The 25367-nt window shown below is 46.2% G+C and overlaps 1 protein-coding gene across 2 annotated transcripts in view; it reads right to left on the bottom strand.

Moving 5' to 3' along the window:
• Window positions 1-13233, bottom strand: part of G3BP2 (G3BP stress granule assembly factor 2) — a 38116-nt gene extending 24883 nt beyond the window's left edge. The window contains exon 1 of one of the 2 annotated variants that reach the window (XM_062198663.1): window positions 13035-13233. The gene's annotated coding sequence lies outside the window, so the exon portion shown is untranslated. The remainder of the gene's footprint in view (window positions 1-13034) is intronic. The other variant, XM_062198664.1, reaches the window with a different exon arrangement.
• Between the last annotated feature and the right edge of the window lie 12134 nt (window positions 13234-25367).

Raw genomic sequence — 25367 nt, 5'->3', positions numbered from 1 at the left:
CTTCCTAGAGGAAATAAAATTCCATGTATCAGACCCGACTTCTTCTAGTGACATCTGAAAATAGGGAAATGACTTCTACGCAGAAATACATACATAGTGTATGGCCGGCGCCGCGGCTCACTAGGCTAATCCTCCGCCTTGCAGCGCCGGCACACCGGGTTCTAGTCCCGGTCGGGGCACCGATCCTGTCCCGGTTGCCCCTCTTCCAGGCCAGCTCTCTGCTGTGGCCAGGGAGTGCAGTGGAAGATGGCCCAAGTGCTTGGGCCCTGCACCCCATGGGAGACCAGGAGAAGCCCCTGGCTCCTGCCATCGGAACAGCGCGGTGCGCCGGCCGCAGCGCGCTACCGCGGCGGCCATTGGAGGGTGAACCAATGGCAAAGGAAGACCTTTCTCTCTGTCTCTCTCTCACTGTCCACTCTGCCTGTTAAAAATAAAAAAAAATAAAAAAATAAAAAGAAATACATAGTGTAAAATTTTCTCTGGCACATCAGCTCTAGACAGACACAGGCTGTCTCATGAACAAACTGCCTTTTATTTGTTAATTAAAAATATTATCAACACTATTCATCCAGATCCCAACATGATTACATCATTCCCCTCACTTGATATAGCCTCAACTAATTTAGAGACTCAACTTATTTTATTTTCCAACTCTGTCCATCCCTCAGAAACTCACTGTGAATTTTCATCAACATTCTTTTTCTATCTGTTCCTGTTTTATAAAAATGTTTCCTTCCCATGTGCGTAAACTAGATCCTGAAGCACATCTATTCCAGCTTTCTGGGGCTGCTCTACCTCAACAGTCACCATTTTTTCTGAATCTTTTAATCAAACACATTGAGAGAAGAACAGAAGAAGAAATAAGACATATAAACAAGTAAGATACAAAAGAAAATTATGTTGGGCTTCATATGATTTTAATTTCAAAATATCTAGTTAAAAAAAAACACAACTCTCAACCAAAGCTACACTCTTTCCTCCCTTGACTAGAACCTGAACTCTTAAGTAAGATATGTCTTTTGTTGTTGTTGTTGCTTACTCTTCAGTTAAAAAGAATTACTTCTCTAATGAGGCTGCCTTCAAAGCAAACAATCTCAGACTGTATTAATATAGACACACTACCTAAAATGTACTGGCAGCTCTGATTGAATGTAATGAATAGAAATTACAGGAAGGTAGATTTCAGTTTCAATATAACAATAATAACCAGGACTGTTCACATATCAAACAGAGGTACTTCCTGAGTAGCTATAAATATTCCAAAGACTAACTGTACAATTTAGTAGAAATACAGTAAACAAGTAGTAAGTCCAAAAAAAAAAGTAAGATTAGGTTGTTCCAATACCAAGGTTCTAGAATTCTGTTAAAAGGAGCAAGGAACTTTTACTCATTCCATGCCTTTCTACCTGTAATGACTGAAACCCCATTCATTCATTTGGGCCTAGCTAAAACTCTGTCCCCCTAGAAAATCTTTCCTGATTTCTCAATAGAATATAATTCTTTGCTCAAACTCTCTAAATTTTCTGAGCCTTTATCATGGCACTTTATTAATCATATTCTGTCCTCAGTTACTAACTGTGCATCTGTTTTTCTTCTTCACTACTCCCATCTCAAATACTGCAGCTCGGGGCCAGAGCCATGATGCAGTAGGTTAATCCTCTGCCTGCGGCACCGGCATCCCATATGGGAGCAGGTTCGACTCCAGGCTGCTCCTCTTCCAATCCAGCTAACTGCTGTGGCCTGGGAAGAAGCAGAAGATGGCCCAAGTCCTTGGGCCCCTGTACCCACATGGCAGACTCGGAAGAAGCACCTGGCTCCTGGCTTCGGATCAGCGCAACTCCGGCCGTTGCGGCCATTTGGGGAGTGAACCAACGGACGGGAGACCTTTCTCTCTGTCTCTCCTTCTCACTGTCTGTAACTCTACCTCTCAAATGAATAAATAATTTTTTTTAAAAAAATTGCAGCTCTACCTTGAATAAAATTCTCTAGAAATTCATAATTCTCAATAATCCAATGACCAATATCCCACCCTCTCTCTCCTCCATGTATCTGCATTATCACTGCTGATCACCTCCCTCTTAACTCTAGAAGAGTTCTATAAGGCAACTTTCCTTCCTTTCAAAATGAAGACATCCTCAAGGTTCTGTCTGCTCTCCTGGCAATTCCAGGTATTCTAATGGTTTCAGCTCTTGTATCCACCTCAGTTTATGTCTAGTCTCTACCATAGACTCATATTTTATATTTTTAGCCATGTGCTTTACATCTACACAGGACCTCTTAAGTAAACCAATTCACCTAACAGCATCATTACCTACTTGACTTGGAAGCTTACACACTAAGTGACTTTCTCTCTCCCGGCTTTGTCAAATTGTGAAATCCTAACAACTCAAACATCTCTTGGAATTTGTGCTCTTCTTTCCGCTCCCATTGACTTTTTAGTTCTTCCTCAAAAATCTTCTACTCTCCTGAATCATGTGTAGACTATACTATGTAGAGTAAAATCCAAACACCTAAATGTGTTTAGAAATGTAAAATCTGAGGCCATGGTATAAACCTGATAGAAATTTAATTAAGACATGAGAGTTGAGACCATCATACCACCTGGAATCCCTCCACAGAAATGCAGTCTGGGACTGGCATTGTGTCACAGCAGGTTAAGCCACTGCTTGCAATGGCAGCATCCTATATAGCTATTTCCAATCCAGCTCCCTGCTAATGCTCCCAGTAAAGCAGCAAAAGATAGCGCAAGTACTTGAGCCCCTGTTGTGGGAGACAAAGATGGGAGAGTTCCTGGCTCCTGGCATTGGCCTAGCCATGGTAGCCTTTTGGGGAGCAGTAAGACCACACTCTTCTGCCCAAAGAAATGTAAAGAAGGACACACAAGTCTTAAGAGATAATTATCTCCATATATGAGAAATATTACCATAAAGACTGCGGTATGTGAACTGGAATAGGACCAGAAAGCTAACATCAACAAAAAGTGAATATTTCAAAGCAGAGCTAGAAAACATTTTTTTAGAGAATGCCTACATCTTCAAAACCTCACACCACCAATCTTTCCACTCTCACTTGCACTTATTACTCCCATTTCCCTTTCAGGAAACCAAAAACCCTACACAAATGCTTACTATAGGCCCTAGCTAGCAGTGTTTTGCTCCTAGGAGATGTAAGAGACATTTCCATTACAGTATCTACCATTGCTCCCTGACAGGATTAGAAAAATTTGAACCAATCCATAGGAAAGACAACTTCCAAAGAGAGAAGCAACCCACTGACACATAAATGGGACAGGAATTTGGCCTAGAGGTTAAGATGCTGAATGTCACACATCAGAGTACTTCAGCTGGATCCCCAACCCCAGTTCCTGATTCCTTTCCTGTTAATGTCAACCCTGGGAGGCAGTGCAATGACTCAAGTAATTGGGTTTCTGCCAGCTACCTACGTAGGAAAACCGCATTGAGTTCCAGGCTCCCAGCTTCGCTGCTGCCCCTCACTCAACCCACCCACTCAGGTACGGACACAGGTGTCCAAAGCAGCAACTTACCACTGCACCAAATACCGTCACTATGTTTTGTCACTTCAACAAAATGATTGTAGAACTTCACATCCACATATAAGAAATATTGTCTGACCCATATTCTACACCAAGCATAAAAACTCAGTACAATTCAACTACAGACATCAATGTAAAACCTAAGAACTCAAGGCTTCTAGAAGAAAACACAAGAGAAAATCTGTGTGGCTTTGTGGTAAGTGAAGATATTAAATAAAAGACATTAAAGACAAAAGATATTAAATAAAACACAAAAAGCAAAAATGAAAGGAGAAAATCCTATAAATTAGAGCTCATCAAAATGTAAAACATCGGGGCCAGCATTATAGCATAGCAGTAAATCCCCCTCCCCCCCCAACATCAGCATCCCACATGGGTTCCCCGCTGCTCTACTTCAAATCCAAATTCCCTGCTAATGTGCCTGGGAAGAAAGCAGAGAATGGCCCAAGTCCGTGGGCCCCTGTCATCCACTTGAGTGATCTGGAGAAAGCTAGGGCTCCTGGCTTTGGACCAGTCCAGCTCTGGCTGTTGTGGCCACTTGGGGAGTGAATCAGAGGATAGAAGACCTCTGTCTCTCCCTCCCTCTCTCTAGATCTTTCAAATAAATATGTCTTTAAAAAAAAAAAAAAAAAGGAACTGGCGCTCTGGCACAGCAGACTAAAGCCCCGGCCTGCAATGCCAGCATCCCATATGGGTGCCGGTTCAAGTCCTGGCTGTTCCACTTCCAATCCAGCTCTCTCCTACGGCCAGGAAAACAGTAGAGCATGGCCAAGTTCTTGGGCCCATGCACCGGCATGAGAGACCAGAGGAAGCTCCTGGCTCCTGGCTTTGGATCGGCGCAGCTCTGGCCATTGTGGCCAATTGGGGAGTGAACCAGAGGGTGGAAGACTTCTCTCTGCCTCTCCTTCTCTGTGTAACTCTTTCAAATAAAATGAATAAATCTTAAAAAAAAAAATTCCACAATGACGTAACACTACACACCTATGACAATGGCTAACATTAAAACCTATACCACATATCCAGCAATCCTATGCCTATATATTTACCCAAGAAAAACAAAAGTATGTCCATACAAAGACTTGTATGTTGTGTGTAGCTTACTAGTAAACACCCAAAACTGGAAACAATCCAAACGTCCATTAGCCAAGTGAATGGATGGACAAATGTGATAAAACCAGAGACAACAGAAAGGAATTACTGGTACACATTTCAAAAAAAGTCTGATAAAAAAGGTTAATGATGCCGGCGCCGCGGCTCACTAGGCTAATCCTCCGCCTTGCGGCGCCGGCACACCGGGTTCTAGTCCCGGTCGGGGCACCGATCCTGTCCCGGTTGCCCCTCTTCCAGGCCAGCTCTCTGCTGTGGCCAGGGAGTGCAGTGGAGGATGGCCCAGGTACTTGGGCCCTGCACCCCATGGGAGACCAGGATAAGCACCTGGCTCCTGCCATCGGATCAGCGCGGTGCGCCGGCCGCAGCGCGCTACCGCGGCGGCCATTGGAGGGTGAACCAACGGCAAAAGGAAGACCTTTCTCTCTGTCTCTCTCTCTCTCACTGTCCACTCTGCCTGTCAAAAAGTAAAAGAAAAAAAGTGCACAGGAGAACTTCTGAGCTGATGGAAATGGCATGGAGGTGGTCTCAACTTCAAAAAGTTCATGGAAATACAGCTAAAAGATATAAGCTCATTTATGGAAAAGAAATTGAAATCCATGTAGTTTTTCACTGCATACATTTTCCATGAACTTTCTGGAGACCCCTGGAATATATCTGTCCAAAGTCTTCCAGATGCATGCAAGACTAATGTCCATAAATTAAAGCACTATTTCAAAATTTAAAGAATTATGCTTCATTATGTCAATCATTTCATAAGCATTTATGGAGAATCCACCATTAAGAATTTGGAAGAACAGCATAGTACCCTGCAAACCAACACTATTCAACAGTCAAAATAGGGTAATTTACTTATTAAGATAATAAAAACGAAAATAATAGACAATATACAGTATTATCAAGAGTGTAGAGGAAAATGGACTCTTTCACATACATTGCTGGTAGAAATATAAACTGTTATAATCTAGAGATTATACTATGTACTCATTAAAAATACAAAAGAATTATAGACAAGAAATCCACAACAGTTAAAAGTTACAAAGTGTAAAACAATGTTACAAATCTTGCCCTTTTTTTTTTTTAAAGGCATGATACAGAAATAAATACTTGTTAGAAGTACGGGGGCAGGGCGGCCGGGCAGAGTCCCAGCTTCACTCTATTCCAGCCTCTTGCTAATGCACACCCTGAGAAGTAGCAAGGCTGGGTCCTGTCACTCGTGTAAGAGACCCAGACTGAGTTCCAGGCTCCTAGCTTCACCCTGGCCCAGCCCTGCTGTTGCATTTGGGGAGTAAATCAGCAGACTTGAGATCGCTCTCTCAAACAGATAAATGTATGTGTACATATATATTAAAAAGTGGCCATGCTAATGATTTTTAGAACATTTGAAAAATTGATTTAGCACAGCTAGTAGAACTAAGAAATAATCATTGCCATTATGTCTACATTAGCAACAATATTTCTAACAAAATATTATTTGTTAAAGTCTGAATGTGTTGGCCGGCACCGCGGCTCAATAGGCTAATCCTCTACCTGCGGTGTCGGCACACCGGGTTCTAGTCCTGGTTACCCCTCTTCCAGTCCAGCTCTCTGCTGTGGCCCAGGAGTGCAGTGGAGGCTGACCCAAGTGCTTGGGCCCTGCACCCGCATGGGAGACCGGGAGAAGCACCTGGCTCCTGGCTTTGGATCAGCGAGATGCGCCGGCCACAGCAGCCATTGGAGGGTGAACAAACGGAAAAGGAAGACCTTCCTCTCTGTCTCTCTCACTGTCCACTCTGCCTGTAATAAATAAATAAATAAAGTCTGAATGTGCTTAAATGTTAGCAACCAGTAATTGAGGACACTGAACAGCTAGGGGGAAAAAAAAAAACATAAGTCAGCATCCCACATGGGCACCAGTTCAAGTCCCTAGGCTCCACTTCTGATCCAGCTCCCTGCCAATAGATCTGGGAAAACAGAGGAGGTCAGCCCAAGTACTTGGGCCCCTGCCACCCACGTGGGAGATCAGAGGAAACTCCTAGCTTCAGCCTGGCCCAGCCCTGGCTGTTGCAGCCATTTGGGGAGTGAACCAGCAGATGGAGAATTTCTGCCACTCAGCCTTTCAAATAAATAAACAAATCTTCATAAAAACCATGGTATCTTGGGGCCAGCATTGTGGTGTAGCAGGTTAAGCTACTGCCTGATAAGCCATCATTCCATATGGGCACCAGTTCGTATCCCAGCTGCTCCACTTCCTATCCAGCTCCCTGCTAATGGCTGAGAAAAGCAATGGAAGATGGCTCAAGTGCGTCCGCCTGGCCCAGCCCTGGTTGTTGAGGCCATCTGGGAAGCGAACCAGCAGATGAAAGATCTTTGTTTCTCTTTCAAATAAATAAATCTCAAGAGAAAAAAAAGTGGTATCTTAAAAAAAATCCACACATACAAAACATGCTGGAATAAAAAATGGTCAGCTGTGTAGACAAAGAATAGTAAGATTAAACTTACTGGATAGACCTTGTTCATCTTTAATGTTCCAAAAAAATAAAGTACAAAATATTACTTGATGATTTGTTGTAGTCATTATACTACTGTCAAAGACTAGAGAACCACAGTACAAAATACAAAGCTTACAACTAAAGTATGATTTCACTTATATAAGGCAATGTACACAATGTGAGCAAAAGAATAAAATTGACTTTTAAAATCCACTATGGACAGTAAAATAATCTCATACTCCATCAGTACTCATGAATTTATTACTGAAATAACATCTTTTAATCTTAAAACTTTTGTTTTACCCATATAATGATAAAATGACTAGATCTACAGAAAAATCAGAAAATTGAATTTTAACTGTTAATTTCAAACACTTGGGCATCATAAACACCACCACAACACACAGGTTTGTATCCTTAATCCAAAGAATCAGAGATCTGAAATGCTCTAAAATCTAAAACTTTTTCAGTTTCAATTTTGAACCATTTTAGATTAGGGATGCTCAGCCGGTAACACAAATACCACAAAATCTGAAAAACTCTGAAATACTTTTGTTCCAAGCATTTTGAATAAGGGATATTCAAGCATCAAAACGCACAATAAAAAAAATCACTCAATGTAAATTACTGGTGTGAAAATCATTTCAATGCTTGAAGAAAATAACCAAAATGAAAACTAAGGAATCATGTTATTAAAAAAAAAAAAAAAGATGGCCGGCGCCGCGGCTCACTAGGCTAATCCTCCGCCTTGCGGTGCCGGCACACCAGGTTCTAGTCCCGGTCGGGGCACCGGATTCTGTCCCGGTTGCCCCTCTCCCAGGCCAGCTCTCTGCTGTGGCCAGGGAGTGCAGTGGAGGATGGCCCAAGTGCTTGGGCCCTGCACCCCATGGGAGACCAGGAGAAGCCCCTGGCTCCTGCCATCGGATCAGCACGGTGCGCCGGCCACAGCGCGCCTACCGTGGCGGCCACTGGAGGATGAACCAACGGCAAAAGGAAGACCTTTCTCTCTGTCTCTCTCTCTCTCACTGTCCACTCTGCCTGTCAAAAATTTAAAAAAAAAAAAAAAAAAAAAGAGGCCAGCACCACGGCTCACTAAGCTAATCCTCCACCTAAGGCGCCGGCACCCTGGGTTCTAGACCCAGTTGCTCCTCTTCCAGTCCAGCTCTCTGCTGTGGCCCAGGAAGGCAGTGGAGGACAGCCCAAGTGCTTGGGCCCTGCACCCGCATGGGAGACCAGGGGGAAGCACCTGTCTCCTGGCTGCGGATCGGCCGGCCATGGCAGCCATTTGGGTGGTGAACCAACTGAAAAGGAAGACCTTTCTCTCTGTCTTTCTCTCTCTCTAACTCTGCCTGTCAAAAAAAAAAAAAAAAAAAAAAAAAAAAAGAAGGGGGGGGGGGGTTAAAAAATTGGGACCAGGGAAAGGTGCCATGGTGTACAGGTAAAGGCACGGCCTGCAGTGTAGGCATCCCATATGGGCTCTGGTTCAAGTTCCAGCTGCTCGACTTCTGATCCAGCTTTCTGCTATGACCTGGGAAGGCAGCAGAGGATGGCCCAAGTCCTTGGGCCCCTATGCATTCAAGCTCCCAGATCCTGGCTCTGGATTACCCAGCTCTGGCTGCTGCAGCCATTTGGGAAGTGAACCATCGGATGAAAGACGTCTCTGGCTCTGCCTCTAACTCTGCCTTTCAAATACATAAAAAAAAAAAAAAAAAATTGCGGCTGGCGCCATGGCTTAACAGGCCAATCCTCCACCTTGCGGCGCTGGCACACCGGGTTCTAGTCCTGGTTGGGGCGCCGGATTCTGTCCCGGTTGCCCCTCTTCCAGGACAGCTCTCTGCTATGGCCCGGGAAGGCAGTGGAGGATGGCCCAAGTCCTTGGGTCCTGCACCCGCATGGCAGACCAGGAGAAGCACCTGGCTCCTGGCTTCGGACCAGCGAGATGCGCTGGCCGCAGTGGCCATTGGAGGGTGAACCAACGGCAAAAAGGAAGACCTTTCTCTCTCTCTCTCTCACTATCCACTCTGCCTTTCAAAAAAAAAAATTGGGGCCAGTGTTGTGGCACAATGGGGTTAAGCTGCTGCCTGCAACACCAGCATCCCATATGGGTCATAGTTTCCATCCCAACTGCTCACTTTCTATCCAGCTCCCTGGTAATTAATGCATCTGGGAAACAGCAGAAGATGGCCCAAGTCACTGGGCACTTGCCACCCACATGGAAGACCCAGATGAAGTATCAGGCTCAGGCCTGGCTAAGCGGCCATCCGGAGAGTGAACCAGTGCATTAGTGAGTGGAAGATCTCTCTCCCTCTGTAACGCTGTCTTTAAAAAAAAAAAAAAGTCGAAGTCCATCAAAATGACACTTAAAAAAAAGCTAGAAAACATTTCAGCCCTGAAAAGTTATATGTGCTGTTATCTTCTTATGAAAAGATTATTTCTAGCAACAAGTTTTCTTTACCAGAAACAATGCTGTGCTAGGCCAGGGCTTACCTCTACAACAGGATACTTTCTTACTCCATATCCCCTCTTGGAGACCCTCACTCAGTGGGGGCTGGCTCACACCAGCCAGGCCCATTCTCAATGAGCTAAGGACTATTTGCATTTTCAATCACTAACCACATATTACATATTAATACTGGAACTTTCCAATATTCCAGATGGTCTTTGTTTAAAGTGACTTTAATAATCAAAACAGCAGTGTATCTTTTCAGAGCAGTGACCTTAAACTTGCTGTGGCAAACCATAGAACAAAAGCTTCACAAAGAAGATTTAAGAACCACAGTGATAGAAATAAGTAACAAATCCAAGTTATGGATTAATAAGCCTCTCCTCAGGCCCCAATGGTAAGACAAGTTCTGAAGTTCAGAAGCTATGAAAGGTGGCCAAGCATTAACAAAGGACAATGCTGTTGCACAAAAATAAAAGCACACCTTTACAATACGCTTTAAAGTTTAACAAGTAACCTGTATGTTCATCTCCTTGAACTTCACCTACAGCAAAAGAAAAGTGATGTTGAGAGCCCAAGGAAAGGAGTTCAAAGTCCTTAGAGTCGTAAGAAAGAGAATTTGAAATCAGCTCTGCTGCCTAATTATGTTTTCTTTACCCCTGGTGAAGAACTCTTCAGAAGGATGAAGAATCAAGAATACCGAAAAATTTAAAAATCCAATTGTTATCTAATGTGAAACTATTGGGAAGAGTAAAAACCAAAGGAATGTAACATAAAAGGAAACCAGAATGTCATTCTCAACAAGTATGGATCCAAAACAGGGCAAAATACCTAGAAATTGGAAGACAAAAAGTAAGCTCTGAGGCACAGCAGTTAAGGAAAAAAAAAAAAGACTACTCCTGAGGCTAGGCCAAGGACTAAGGGTTCCGGGAGAAGAACCAATTTATTCTATTAGCTACTAAACTGTCTGCCAGTTAAGAGTTAACTACATTATGTTTGTTGACTAAATTTTTACTAAATTTAAGGTCAGAAGCAATCCTTAACTCTGTGCCTTTCAAAATATGCATTAAAAAGTGGTCATCCACTGTCTTCATACCCACTCAACATAACTGTGTGGGGGAAAGGTCTTTTTAAAGCAACCTAGAGGGCCAGCGCTGTGGCGCAGCAGGTTAAAGCTGGGTCTGCAGTGCTGGCATCCCATATGGGCGTGAGTGCTCCACTTCTGACCCAGCTCTCTGCTGTGGCCTGGGAAGGCAGTAGAAGATGCCCAAGTCCGTGGGCCCCTGAACCCACACGTGAGACCTGGAAGATGCTCCTGGCTTTGGATAGGCACAGATCCGGCAGTTGCAGACATCTAGGGAGAACCAGGAGATAGAACACCCTTCTCTGCCTCTGTGTAACGCTGCTTTTCAAATAAATAAATAAATCTTTTTTTTAAAAAATAAATTAAATAAATTTTAAAAAATAGAGCAACCTAGGAAAGAATTTTCAATCCTGATGATGGGTAACAGCAATAATTCTGCAGGACAAGGAAGCAGTTAAGAATCTAAAGATATTATCAGTAATTATAAATTTCCAGTAACTGATATTAAAATTGATTTTTGATCTCTTGTAAGAGCAAATGTTTCCCACACTTTCTTTAAGCCAGAATTTGCCTGCTGACAATTAAACTGCTCAGCTAACAGAGCACCCAGTTAAGTTAGTCTAGCTGACTATCAATTAATCGCTCGGCTTGTTTTCTTTTTAGCCTCCTATTTCTGATACCCATTCACTCCAAGCATTCTCTGGCTCACTCCAAGGTTGATGCTTGTTTACCATTAATAACACAATAACCCTGAAGATTCAACTACCTGAACCATGACAGCTCTCAAGCAGTAAGGCAATTCATGTGAGATCTGTATCCTCCCCACAATTCCTTAGTAATTTTTCAGAATTAAACAGCTTGTAAAGATTAAATCATAATATCAAGACACAAATGAGTATTCCAAAAATGTAAGAAAAAGGTAAGGTAATATCACCAAAGAAACAACACATAACTCAGTCCTAAGACGTTCAAACTGCTATCTTCTATTTTTTAAAGATCAAGAATCTTGGATTTCTAAAAGACCACTGGATCCTAGCAGGGCCAAATGTTTACTTAAAAACTTTGTTCACATGCCTAAGGCTATACTAACTGCCAAATATGGAGTTGGACAAGGAACTGCCATCATCTTCCACTCTAGCTCGGGGCTCCCTTAACTGCAGTTAAGGTTTCCTAGTCCCAGGTACTTGCAACGCTAACGTTTGGAAAACCTACTAAGAGGGATGATGCCTTGAACCTAAAATCAGTATCTGAGCCTAAGTTAATTTCACAACATACAGAGAAGAAAGCAACTTCTACTATTCCAGCCTCGATGCATCACTTTTGTTTTTGATTTTCAAGAGCAAAGGCATATCCTCCCAAAGTCCGTTAAAACATTAGGCATACCTTGGGGGGCGGGGGATGACCTATGCGGAAAATTTTAGACGCAAATCTATACTCGCTGCATGGGGCTCTGTGAAACCGGCTTTTAGAGACACAGGAGAAATTCAACCAGATTCGACGAAATAAAATCAACACAACCTAGGGAAGCCTATGCTTCCCCCCGCTGGCATCCTCCCACCCACTCCCCAAAATAAGCGGAGAGAGAAACCCATTCCCCCAAGCACTGCAGTGTTTTTTTTGTTTTGTTTTGTTTTGTTTTTCCTATTCCTGGGTCAATAAGCGATCCTGTGCATGAAGAGGGCCGAGGAAGCGCACGTTACAAGCCCGGTATCCGAACGCGTTCGGGATAAGCCCGAGGGGGGAGGGGGCCGAGGGCGCCGGAACCTCGGGCGCGGGGCAAGCCGAGCGGCGGCCGCCTTCAAACCCGGATTCTGTTTCCGCGCACAGAAATGGTGCCCAGAGGCCGCTACTTTCGCGTCTGCGTCGCTTCTGCCTCCGCCGACACAGCCTCCTCTCCCCTCCCCCACGGGCGGGGCGGCGACCGCGTCCCCGTTCCGAGAACCGCAACCGAGCCGCGGACGAGGCTGGGGCGCTCCCACCCGGGAAGCCCGCTCCCCCACTCCCCGCACGCGGCGCCCATCAGCGAGCCCCGCGCGCGGCAGGGGGCCCCCCCACCCACCTCGCCACCTCCTCCGCAGCCAGCCTCGGCCCCACCTGCGTGGCCCTCGCGGCCCCCTGCCCGCCCCGCGCGCACCGGTCACCTCCCTGCCCACGCGGCCTCGCATCCCTCACCTGGGAGGGCAAAGCGCGGCTCTTCTCCTCTCTCTCACACACACACACGCGCGGCAGCGTGGGCAGCCGGCAAGAACAATGTCTCGCGGCCACCGCACCTCCACACCGGCGCTCACGCACAGCACGGGCGCCCGGGCCGCGCAGCCGAGGCCAGGTCCCCCTCCGACCATCACGGCGGCCGCCCCTCCCGGCCCCCGTACACACCTCTAACCAACGGCGGCGGCGGCGGCTAGCTACGTCGCGCGGAGGTCAGCGGGCGAGTCGCCGAGGCCCGGCTGCGGCGGATTCTTCTCGCTGGCCGCCCCCTCCCTCCGACAGACCCGAAGCGTCGGAAGCCGGAGAGCCGCGAGCTCCTTTCCCCCTCACAAGCACCTCTTCCCGGGCGCCAGGCGCTGCGACAAGGAACACGGACGTCCCGCCCCCTTTGCCGCCGCCCCCTCTTATTGTTTTACCCCTGCCGAAAGGGCCAGGGAACCCCCCAGCACGGCGTCAGCCAATCAGGCATCTCCTCCGCGAGCCGGCCCCAACCTTCTCGCGTCCCCTCTGCGGAGCACGCGCAGTCGGCCGCCGCGCTCGCGTACTCTCCGCGCCCGGAAAGCCGGGGAACCGGAACCGGCCTGAAGCCGGGCCGAGAGTCCGCTGATTTGACGTCACAAGGAGGCTGCCGCTCGGCCGCCCCGCGGCCTGAGCCTCGCCGCCCTCGTTCCACGTCGCGCTTGCCGGAGCCGGTCTCGCCGCAGTGCTGTGTCCTGTGCGCTGCTGCTTCTGTCCCCTTTAGGTGGCTAAGGTTGAGGAGGAGGGAACGGGTGTCTGCTGGGTGCTTGCTCTCAGGGCCTCAACGCAGCCCACCTCTGGGGCCGTTGGCCCACTCAGCCCACCTATGTTGTGTCTTAGCCCATCCGAGGAAATGGACGGAGTGCTTTGAGGTCCCACCGAGGTCCCACACGTCCCAAGGGTTCAAAGCCAAATGTAGCAACGGGCGTACTTGGTGCTTGGCCCCGGGGCATAGGAAAATGGGGTGTGGGTTCTACAGAGCGGAAAAGCCGTTCTTTGTGTGCTTTTCATGTATTTAAGCATTGCCACGTACATACAAAGCACTTCACCTGCTAAGGCCGGGAAGCAAGACATCCCGGGAAATACAGGAGTATGGTCCAGTCCTACAACCACGGCCAGGCTTGGCCCCCCGGGCCAGACCTGCGGAAGACCCTGCCGTGTGGCCTTGATTCATTCAAGGGAAAGGCCACATCTTGACGTCAAGAAAGGCACTTAGGTCTGGCAGTGCTTCGTTTTTGTTTTTTTGGTTTTTTTTCCCCCCGGAGAATATCAAGATGGCAGAGGAATTTGGGGATTTGAAATTTGGAAATGAAGGGCTGAAGAAAATGGGGAAAGAAACGGAAGAGCAATTAAGAAAGAGCAAACGCACTGCTGCCGAAGGCCTCACCGTGGCGCAGGCCAATGCACGTCATTAGTCTTCCTCACAGGCCTGTCCCGGCAGCTTTTACTGTGTTTTACAAATGTGAAAATAGGTTCAAGAGGCAATGCCAACATTTGGGCCTCCAAAGTCTACACTGTATTCACCTTAGACTCCTTGATTTGTTAAATGCATAATGCACAATACACAGAAAACCCCTTAAACCATCATTATACATTACATGCAGATTATTCGGTAAGACTTGTCTGGCACTCTATTTAATCGAAAGGCAGAGTTACAGATACAGGAAAAGAGTGGTCCACTGGTTCACTCCCTAATGACTCGGGCTGGGCTAGGCATAAGCCAGGAGCCGGGCACTCTTCTAATGTACTCTATGTGGTGACGAGCCTCATACTAAACCCTATGTATTAGTTACTATTTTATGCCCATTTTACAGATGGGGAAACTGAGGCTGAAAGAGCAACTATTTACCTGGAGCTGGGATTCAGTTTGCCTCCGCATTCGTGGAGTTGCAGATACTCCCATTGTATTAACTGCCACAATTTACTTAGCTTCTCTACTGTCGACTGACATTCTGATTGCTTCCAGTTTGGGGCCCTTATGTCCAGTGCTGCTGAGAATCATCTTCACTGTGCACAGATGCAAAAGTTTCTCTAGAGCAGTGCTTCTCGGGCCTCACATCAGAATCACCTGGTGGGCTTGTTAAAACAGATTCCTGGACTCCACCCTCAGGGTTTCTGATTCAGCAGGTCTGTGTTGGGGCCTGAGGATCTGCATTTCCCACGTGTTCCCATGTGACACTACTGTAGCTTCTGGTGTCCAATTGCACAGTCGGATGACTATAGATAATAATGATGTACTGTATGTTTCCCTAACGTCAAAATGCAACAAGAAAAAATTAGAAGAAAAGACTTTGCTTTCACCATACTGAAATGATAAATGAGAAGATAGATACTCTTATTGATTGGACATTATAGAAAACTTACATGGAACTCCCTAAAATATGTGCATCTTTTATTTTTATGTCCCTTAAAACTTTTACAAGAAACGTAGGAAACACTCTTAGCTCTGGAGCTATATAAAAGGGGGCACCAGGCAGCCCCTGATGTTGGTGCCCAAGAAGACTTCAAAATGGAAAAGGGAATTAAGAGACGTTTATTTCAGTGCAAGAAAATATTGAAATCCATCCGTAGGTTTTTCATAATATCTTTTTTCCATGAGCTTTTTGAAAGCCCCTTTTATACACATGGATTTCAACTTTTTTTTGCAACAAAATAAATTTAACTTTTTTTTTTTTTTTTGACAGGCAGAGTGGACAGTGAGAGAGAGAGACAGAGAGAAAGGTCTTCCTTTTGCCGTTGGTTCACCCTCCAATGGCCGCCGCGGTAGCACGCTGCGGCCGGCGCACCGCGCTGATCCGATGGCAGGAGCCAGGTACTTCTCCTGGTCTCCCATGGGGTGCAGGGCCCAAGGACTTGGGCCATCCTCCACTGCACTCCCTGGCCACAGCAGAGAGCTGGCCTGGAAGAGGGGCAACCGGGACAGGATCGGTGCCCCGACCGGGACTAGAACCCGGTGTGCCGGCGCTGCAAGGCGGAGGATTAGCCTAGTGAGCCGCAATCCCTTTCTGAAGTACCTTCACATACCGGTAATTGGAGATACTGGTGGGGGGGGGGGGGGGGAGAGTCAGCTATCTTCAATTTCAGTAAACCACCCTCATCTAGTCTCCTATAATGTAATTTTTAGCCTTATAAATAGCTCTCTAGTCTATGCCCTCTGCGTGTCTACCCGTAAGGCCCTGTTTCTCTTTCCAGGATGATTGCAGCAGCCTCCCAGCTAATCTCCCTGCCTCTCAAACACAGCCTCCAGGGGCTGGCGCGGGGCTATAGTAGGCTAAGCTTCCACCTGCAGCCACCATCCCACATTGGCCCTGGTTTGTGTCCCGGCTGCTCTTCTTCCGATCCAGCTCTCTGCTTATGGCCTGGGAAAGCAGCAGAAGATGGCCCAAGTGCTTGGGGCCCTGCACCAGTATGGGAGACTTGGAAGAAGCTCCTGGCTCCTGGCTATAGATCAACTCAGCTGTGGCCATTGGGCCATTTAGGGAGTGAAGCAGCGAATGGAAGACCTTTCTGTCTCTCCCTCTCTGTCAGTAACTCCACCTTTCAAATAAATTAAATCTTAAAAACAAACAAACAAAACGACAACAGAACACCCTCCAGGAAGCAGTCTTTGCCCCCACATGCTCAGGGAGGCCAGCATGAATGGGATCCACGGTGCCCAGGCAAAAAAACCTTTCAGTCCCACTCAAGTCCTTCTCACACCACACAGCCAATGTCAGTAAGCTTCTGTTCCCTCTCTTCAACACTTTTTCTGAATTAAACACTTGGCATCACTTCTGTAGGGACCACAGCAGTCCAAGCCACCTCTGCGTGCGGTACCAGCTTTCAGCTTGGTCTGGAGGCTTCCCCCTTCCTCTTTCACAGCCCGTCTGCCTCGAGCAGCCAGGTGGCCTCCGCCAACCTTCCTTAGACAGCACAGCACCTCGGCCTACGATGCCTCCCAGACTTGGTCCTTACCTGCGACTTCCGCCTCTTTCTGACAACTGTTTTCTCTCACACCACCCGGCTTTTCCCAGGACATTCCCATCATGCTCCCATCCCAAGGCCTTGGATGTGACCCTTTATCAAAAGTCTGAGAAAAAACAAAGTGAACCGCATCTACTGACTTCTCCCTGGGCCCCCATTAAATATCTCACTTGAGCACCACAAGGTGAGGCAGTGTGGTTTCCCCTCACTCAGAACACCTTTCTTAGACTCTCACTTAACCTACTACTACTGAAGTGGCCTGCTGGCTGCTAAGCGGTAATCTGTGGCTATCCTTGTATTTTGTAAATACAGTTTCTCTTCTAGAATCTCTGTTTTTATAAATAGTAAGCAAATGGCAATCTACAGGTTTTCTGGTATAGTGTCTGCTTCAGAATAGCTCCTGGGAGTCTTTAAGATTCCTGGATTCCTTCATTCAGGAGCCACCACTGGGTGCCAGAGTACTAGACTCCAGGGAAGGCAAAAACAATCCCAACTGTCTACAGGAGCTGGGAACAAGAGGCAGAAAGGGAGAAGAAAAACAGAAAAATACAGGAGAGGCATCCAGAAAAACAAGCAGGGAAACAGAACAGAAGGAACTGCTAAGTGATACACTAGAGATACTAAATATTGTACTTCTCTATAACATTGTTTTTGCATTTATAATTAGTATCTGATACCCTCCATACACCCCTCCCACACACACACACCTGTAAGTACCATGAGGGAAGAATTCTCTTGCTGGCTTCTTCCATTCAGTACGTTCACTACTGTTGTCTGACCATTGTGGGAACATGGAGGAAGTACAGTTTTTCTCCAGGAATTTCTAGAATTTTTGGTGGTTTTGCCCAAACTTCTAGAATAGTCTATGATTTATCACTCTTCTTTCCTGATTAATAATGATAACTCTTACAGCTATGGGTTTTTCCCCTGCCAGTAGTTCAGGCCACATCCCATTAGTTGTATTCCCTCCTGTGGTTTTTCTAAAAAGCTTGGAAATTTAGTTTACATTTCTTCAACTCAGTTACTGTCTGAAGAGAACTATACAGAATTCTGAAAGTGCGGATTTTAAAAATGTAAACTTTCTGTTATTGCTTGTTAGTTTATTGTGGGCTGTGAATACAGTCTAAGTTTGCACTTTTTTGAATTTGTCAAAATTTCTCCTTGTGCCTAATACAGATACAACTTGTCTGAATTGTCTCTAAACTCTAAACTATTGAAATTACCTCTTTCTGCTCTAGTTTGTTTTTCCCCCTTCCTATTAGGTTTTTGTTTTTTTTTTTTTTTTTTTTTTTTTTTTTTTTTTTTTTGGACAGGCAGAGTGGACAATAGAGAGAGAGAGAGACAGGGAGAAAGGTCTTCCTTTTCCGTTGGTTCACCCCCTCAATGGAGCCAGGTGCCCCCTCCTGGTCTCCCATGCGGTGCAGGGCCAAAGACCTGGGCCATCCTCCACTGCACTCCTGGGCCACAGCAGAGAGCTGGACTGGAAGAGGAGCAACCAGGACAGAATCCGGCGCCCCAACCGGGACTAGAACCCGGTGTGCCAGCGCCGCAGGCAGAGGATTAGCCTAGTGAGCCACGGTGCCGGGCCCCTATTAGTTTTGAACATTATATGTCAACTTTTTAAGTTTCACAGATCTTGAAAGTTGCAAAATTGATAAAAAGTAAAATTCCCTTACATAAAAAATAAAATGCCCTTACACTCCTCCACATGTTAACATTTACTACATTTGATTTTACAACTTCATTGATTTTCTCCATCCCCTTGTCTTTTTCTCTTCTCCCAGAAGGCTGTCAATCCCCTGAGCAATCTAATTTAAATTACTTTGTCTTCATGCTGTGCCTACTACTGTGCTTGGTACATTGGTACTCAATACTAATTACTGAATGAATGAATCCCAGGAGTTTCAAAGAAACCTGTAGGTGGTTTTAACAGGTTCCTTGCCAAAAAATGGTAGACTGTGCCCGGTGACTTCCATACATAAAAAAGCACCTATGGGGCCTGCACTGTGGCATAGTAAGTTAAGCTGCCATCTGCAGTGCCAGCATCCCATATGGATGCCAGTTCGAGTCTGGCTGCTCCACTTCCAATCCAGCTCTCTGCTGTGGCCTGGGAAGGCAGTAGAAGATGGCCCAAGTCCTTGGGCCCCTGTACCCACATGGGAAACCTGAAGGCAGCTCCTGTTCCTGGCTTCGGATTGGCTCAGCTCCAGCTGTTGCGGCCAACTGGGGAGTGAAGCAGCAGATGGAAGACCTCTCTCTCTGCCTCTCCTTCTCTCTCTGTGTGTGTGTAACTCTCACTTGCAAATAAATAAATAAAGCATCTAAACTATACTCTCCTCCATACATTTATAAAACTATATGTCAGTTTTGGAAATATACTTTTAAAAAGGATTTAGAAGAGGAACAAGCATAAAAACAGGCTTTAATGTTGATACAGCACTATATTCCATCCACAAACTCATCAATTCTAACATCCTTTTTAACAAAAGCGAAAACCAAAATTTCTCAGCATGACTGTTCTGTCCCTTGTCAGCACATAGTATCAGAAAACACAGGAGCTCTGTCTGTCCCAGCACTAATGCTAGTTTCATCACCTGGTTAATGCATGGTCTGCCAGGACTCTCCAGTGTAAAGAAGCTCCTGGCTCCTGACTTCAGATCGGCCCAGCTCCAGCCATTGTGGTCATCTGGGGAGTGAACCAGCGGATGGAAAACCTGTCTCTCTCTCTCTCTCTCTCTGTAACTCTTTCAAATAAATAAATAAAATCTTAAAAAAAAAAAAAAAAGGCAACATACAAAGAATTAGATTATGAGATTACAAAAATAATCTAGCCAGAACTGACCAGTTCAAATGAGTTCTATCCAGTGCTCATTATCACAACAGCTAAAATCATCTCAGGCTAAGTGATCTAATGGGCACACAAGGCAATGTAGCAACAAGGGATCATGTAAATAAATGAGCCATCTACAGCAGGTGGCCTCTTGTCAGACAAGAGTATTCCAGCCATCGCTGGAACTACAAGGTGCGTTTCAAGTCTTACATTCTGGATTGATGTCTCAAGGTTACCCGATTCTCTCCTTTGATTTAATGCTCACCAGCCCACCGTGACACAGAGGAGAGAGAGCCTGAGCCTGGCCAGGGCGGCTATTCTGTGTATTGGGAAGGTATCTCTCCCTTTGTGAGATGGAATCCTGGTGTTAGTTTCCTTTGTCAAACAGCATTCGGGAGCCAGACTTCCTCCTGATCCAGGAGGCAGGGGCGTGGCGGAAATGTAGCTGGAGAAGTCTGAGCTGAGCAGCAAACTCTCCGCTCTCCTACAGAAGCATAAAACACCCAGGGGTCCGGCTAGTTTTCTAACACTGGTCAGGTAGTTCACTTCCTGCCCTTAGTTTCTGCATGGATAAACAGCCCAATTTGGGGTGATTGTGAGGATGGTTGATAGTGTTCAGCACCACTTCATGTATGTGCAGATCCCTGGATAAAACTGGGGCAAATTTCACCATCAGGGTCCCCAGTCCACTGCACACAAAAAGTCACAGCCAGCGAACCCAGGTCTCCCTCCATCCATCCACTCCCCACTCGTCACAGGTCAGATCTTTGTTGGTTGGCAGTTGTAGATAAGCCACAGTCTATGTCTTCGCCTTAACTAGCAGCCAATTCAGAAGGCTAAAGAAAAGGATGTAATACTTTTGAAAGCAAATTTGTTTCTTTAATCTCCTAGCAACCAGGCTATAAACTCTTGGGGTAGTAAAACACCAACTGAATGAAACATACAGGGCACTCAGCAAGCAGAGAAATCTCACAGGTATGGTTGGGGAAAGATCTCCCTGAGAAAAGCGAGCCGCTGGGAGAGGCAGTAAAGGCAGGATGGCTTTCTCCTCCCTGAGCCAGCTCAGAGGCAGCATCAGCCCTTACCTCCCTTCCACCCACTCATTTCTAGGGGAAGCCACTTCCTCCTCATGTCAAGGTTGGCTGAGCTCTGGCTTCTAGCCCCAGCACAGAATGGTCTGTGAGCCTGACCCCAGCAGGAAGCGTGGAAGAGGTTCATGAGTAAGGTAGGGCTCCTCCTCTGAATCAAGGTGTGCCCTCGCCTTCCGGACACCCCACAGCTGGCTCCCACCCCCATCCACATGCTCCTCCTCCAGGCCTCCACACTGCCCGTGCCTTGTTGACTCACACTATCTGGGTGGCTCCTGGCAGCTGAGTCACACCTGCAGGGAGCTCCAGTTACTTTCCTCTAACTAGCAGGCTTCTGGATTCCAGCTGGGCCTGACCCTACTCCAGAGCCATGACCCCAAGTTACCCAAGTTCTCGGTGGTGACCTGAAAAGGAAAAGAGAACTGAAAGTTACGGACCAAAGTTTGCTCACACAAAAGCACTCACAGATAAAACGTGTTCGTAAAAGCAATAAGCTGGATGCAGTTTCTTTTTTCCTCTAAGCGAGCAAACACTACAGAGAATCCCAGAGACTTTCGAACCCTTAAGCAGAGGACGAATAGGAGGTTGAGGAGGAGAGGAGGAAGAGGTTTTTCTACAAACAGAACTGGGAAAAGATGAAAAAGCATAATTAGTGATTGTTAAGGAGTTCCAGATTTGGCTGCGCCGTGGCTAACAGGCTGGTCATCCGCCTTGCGGCGCCGGCACACCGGGTTCTAGTCCTGGTTGGGGCGCCAGATTCTATCCCGGTTGCCCCTCTTCCAGGCCAGCTCTCTGCTATGGCCCGGGAAGGCAGTGGAGGATGGCCCAAGTCCTTGGGTCCTGCACCCGCATGGAGACCAGGAGAAGCACCTGGCTCCTGGTTTTCGGATCAGCACGATGCGCCGGCCGCAGCGGCCATTGGAGGTGAACCAACGGCAAAAAGGAAGACCTTTCTCTCTGTCTCTCTCTCGCTATCCACTCTGCCTGTCAAAAAAAAAAAAAAAAAAAAAAAAAAAAAAAAAAGTAGTTCCAGATTTATTTGCATGTCTTTAAATGTTGCTGTAAAAAGTTTTTAACCTGAAGTCTGTGCCATTCTGGGGGGTAGGCATAGGTATGAACATTCTGTATTTTTGTGTGTGTTTATCATTTATTCATTTATTTAGCTACAAAATATCCATCGTCCGTTATCTTCTGAAATGGGTCTAGACCAGTGGTCTTGGCCCAGTGGTTAAGAAACTGCTTGGGACAACCGCATCTCATATCTCCCTGGTCGGTTTGAGTCCCAGCTGTGTTCCAGTCCCTGCTTTCTGCTAACACGGACCTGAGGAGGCAGCAGACAAGACACAAGTACTCAGGGTCCTGTGGGGAGCCATGTGGAAGGCAAATAAGGAGCTACTGGCTCTCAGCGTTGGTCTGGCCCAGCCCTACCTGTAGAAGGCATTTGGGGGAATGAACTAGTAGATGGGAAATCTTTCTCCCTCTTTTGCTCTTGCTCTCATTCTCTCTTTCTTTCTGCCTCTCAAATAAAAATTCTGAAAAACTATTTCTAATGGATCTGGGTCCTAATAGGTTAAGAATCAATGATTTCCTGGAAGGCTCTGGACACTGCTTGAGGCACCATGTAAGAGTGCTTGGGTTCAAGTCCTAGCTCCATTCCTGATTCCAGCTTCATAATAAAGTACATCCTGGAAGGCAGCAGTGATGGCCCAAGTATTGCATACCTGCCACTCACATGGAAGACTGGAATTGTGTTCTCAGTTCCTGGCTTTGGCCTGATCCAGCCCCGGCTACTGCAGGCACTTGTGAAGTGAACCAGGACACAGAGGATCTCGCTCTCTCTCTCGCTCTCTCTCTCTTTCTCATTCTGCTTTTCAAATATATGAAAATAAATTTTTAAAAACTATTTTAAAAGAACCAATGATCTAAACCATGCTCTTTTTCAATGTATACCTGGTAGCAATAAGTTGTTTGTTGACATGAAAGCTTTATAGTATAAAGAATGCTATTTTTATTTTTAAAATCATATTTAAATAAAGTACTATGGGGGAACGGCATTGTGGCACAGTGGATTTAGCTGCCGCCTGTGACAATGGCATCCCATATGAGTGCCAATTGGCGTCCTAGCTATTCCACTTCCAATCCAGCTCCCTGCTAATGTGCCTGGGAAAGCAGTGGAAGATGGCCTAAGTGCTTGGGCCCCTGCCACCCATGTAGGTGACTCAAATGGAGCTCCAGGCTCCTGGATTCAGAATGGTCCAGCCCTGGCTGTTGCAATCATCTTGAGTGTGAACCAGGAGATGCATCTCTCTCTTTTTCTGTGTGTGTGTGTGTGTGTGTTTCTCCCTCTCTGTTAGTCTGCCTTTCAAATGAATTAAAAAAAAATGTTCAATAAACTAATTTTAAAAAGATTCGGGTGTGAATAAATAAATAAAGTACCGTGCCAACCAATGACCTGTTGACTGGAATACTGAACTACTTCCCAGTCTCGCTCTTGTACTATGGTTACACTACATGCTGATATTCAGGGAGGCTGGTAAAGGTGGCATAAGCGCTCCCTTCATATTTCTTTGCAATTTCTTAACCTATATTTGTATCAAAATAAATATTCTCTAAAAATGATTTACAAAGTCAGCATAGGTTCTAGAATTGGCTTCTTAATCCCAGACAGTTCTGCATTTAAAACATGCTTGATGTTAGCCATGTTATTAAGGCCTCTGAGTCTGCTTCCTCATTTGCAAAAAGGCACAATTACAGTTCCTGCCTCACAGAACTGTTGCACGCCCAGCTCTCAGCACGGTATCTGACACACAGAGCATGATTCAACGTCAGCCCTCAGGATCATTTTCTAGCATAAGGGCATAGCTAAACATCACCTTTCACTGGGGCCAGAGTCATGGCTTGCAGACACAGTTCCAAAGAGGAAATACACTCGGTGTAGTCTTGGAAACCCTAAACTATACAGTGACAGTGAATATCATAAACAAGGAGCTGCCCTTTGAAACTGCGAAGGAAGAAAATCGGTGTAACAGAGAACCGGGAGTTATGAGGGAAGGAAGAAGAGAGATACACATGTGCACATACAAATGCATACCACACAAAGCAAAAACCAGGGAACAAGACCAGGTTTTTAATGGATGTTCTAGACTATATTTGTTCCATACCAACAGTGTGCTTAAGGATCCTGAGGGCTAGGCTCTTCATCTAAGAGTAGACAAAGTAATAACAATGTACACTTCACGAAGATGGGCATGTTTTCCACTAAGGATTATTTAACTAAACCTAGTTTGCAAAGGGGCTATTATCATGTCTTTTTCAAAGAAAAACAAAAGGATGGTCATATAATTAATCATATTTACTAATCATCTGCTTTCAAGGAGTACACACACTCAAGGAGAGACCTGGGCAAAGAACATTCACATCACTGGGCTATGGGTGTGGTTCTTCCTCTAGGGTTCCTGTGTTGGAAGGTTGGGCTCTAGTGTGGCAATGCTAAGTAGGACCTTTAAGGGGTGGGGTCTAATGGGAGGTCACTACCCGCCGCTCCTTGCACTCTGGCTTCCTGATGTGGCACCTGTCTTACACATGCTCCTGCCATGCAGATACCAAGTACCATGAGGTCCTCACCTGAATTGGCACCATGCCCTGCACCTCCAAGCTGTCAGCTAAGGAAATCTCTTTTCTTTAGAGAATACACAGCTTCAAGTATTTTTGTTACAATAACAACAACAAAACCAGACAAGTATGCACCATTACATAATGGTGGTTTTTAAAAGGAAACTTTTACAAAGATTTATTTATTTATTTGAAAGGCAGACTTATAGAGAAAAAGGGAGAAACACAGAGAGAGAGAGGGAAAGAGAGAGGGATCTTCGGTCCATTGGTTCACTCCCCAAATGGTTGCAACAAATAGGGCTGGTCCAGGCTGAAGCCAGGAGCCTGGAACTCCATCCTGTTCTCCCACATGGGTGCAGGGGCCCCAAGCACTTGGGCCATCCTCTGCTGCTTTCCCAGGCACATTGGCAGGGAGCTGGGTCAGAAGTGGAGCAGCCGAGACTCGAACCAGTGCTCACATGGGATGCCAGTGTCGCAGGCAGCGGCTTAACCTGCTACACCGCGACGCAGGCCCCACACAATCATGTTTAAGAGAGATTTGCATGGGCACAGTGAGCACAGAGAAAAGGGAAAATTGTGTTCACCTAGAGGTTCTGAATACCTGTGGGAGATGCCCCCTGAGCTCAATCTTGAAGGTGGAATAAGAATGAGCCAACAAAGCAAGTGCCCCAGTGATCAACTGGGGTTGACCACTGATGGAGTTCCAGGCTCCCATCTGGGGCAGCAGCGGGATGCACACTGCCAACCACGTGCAGTTTGGTATTGCCACCAGATCAAGTCCAGAGCAGGGCAGGACCCACAACAGCATTAACACAGCAGAAATGGAGAAACAAAAGTAAGGGTTCACTTAATGGGTTTTCTTCTGGCTTTCCCACTGTAGCTAAGTGCTAGAAGAAACATCTATGTACAGAAGAACTTTCACAACAGACTACCAACATCTGTGAAGACCACAGACAGACATTAAGTCAGAAAGCTGGGCACTAATTTCCA

This window comes from Lepus europaeus, chromosome 8 (genome assembly GCF_033115175.1).
Source record: "Lepus europaeus isolate LE1 chromosome 8, mLepTim1.pri, whole genome shotgun sequence".
Classification (NCBI taxonomy): Eukaryota; Metazoa; Chordata; class Mammalia; order Lagomorpha; family Leporidae; genus Lepus; species Lepus europaeus.
Note: the sequence above shows the minus strand (reverse complement) of the source record. Positions and strands in the feature narration are given on the sequence as shown.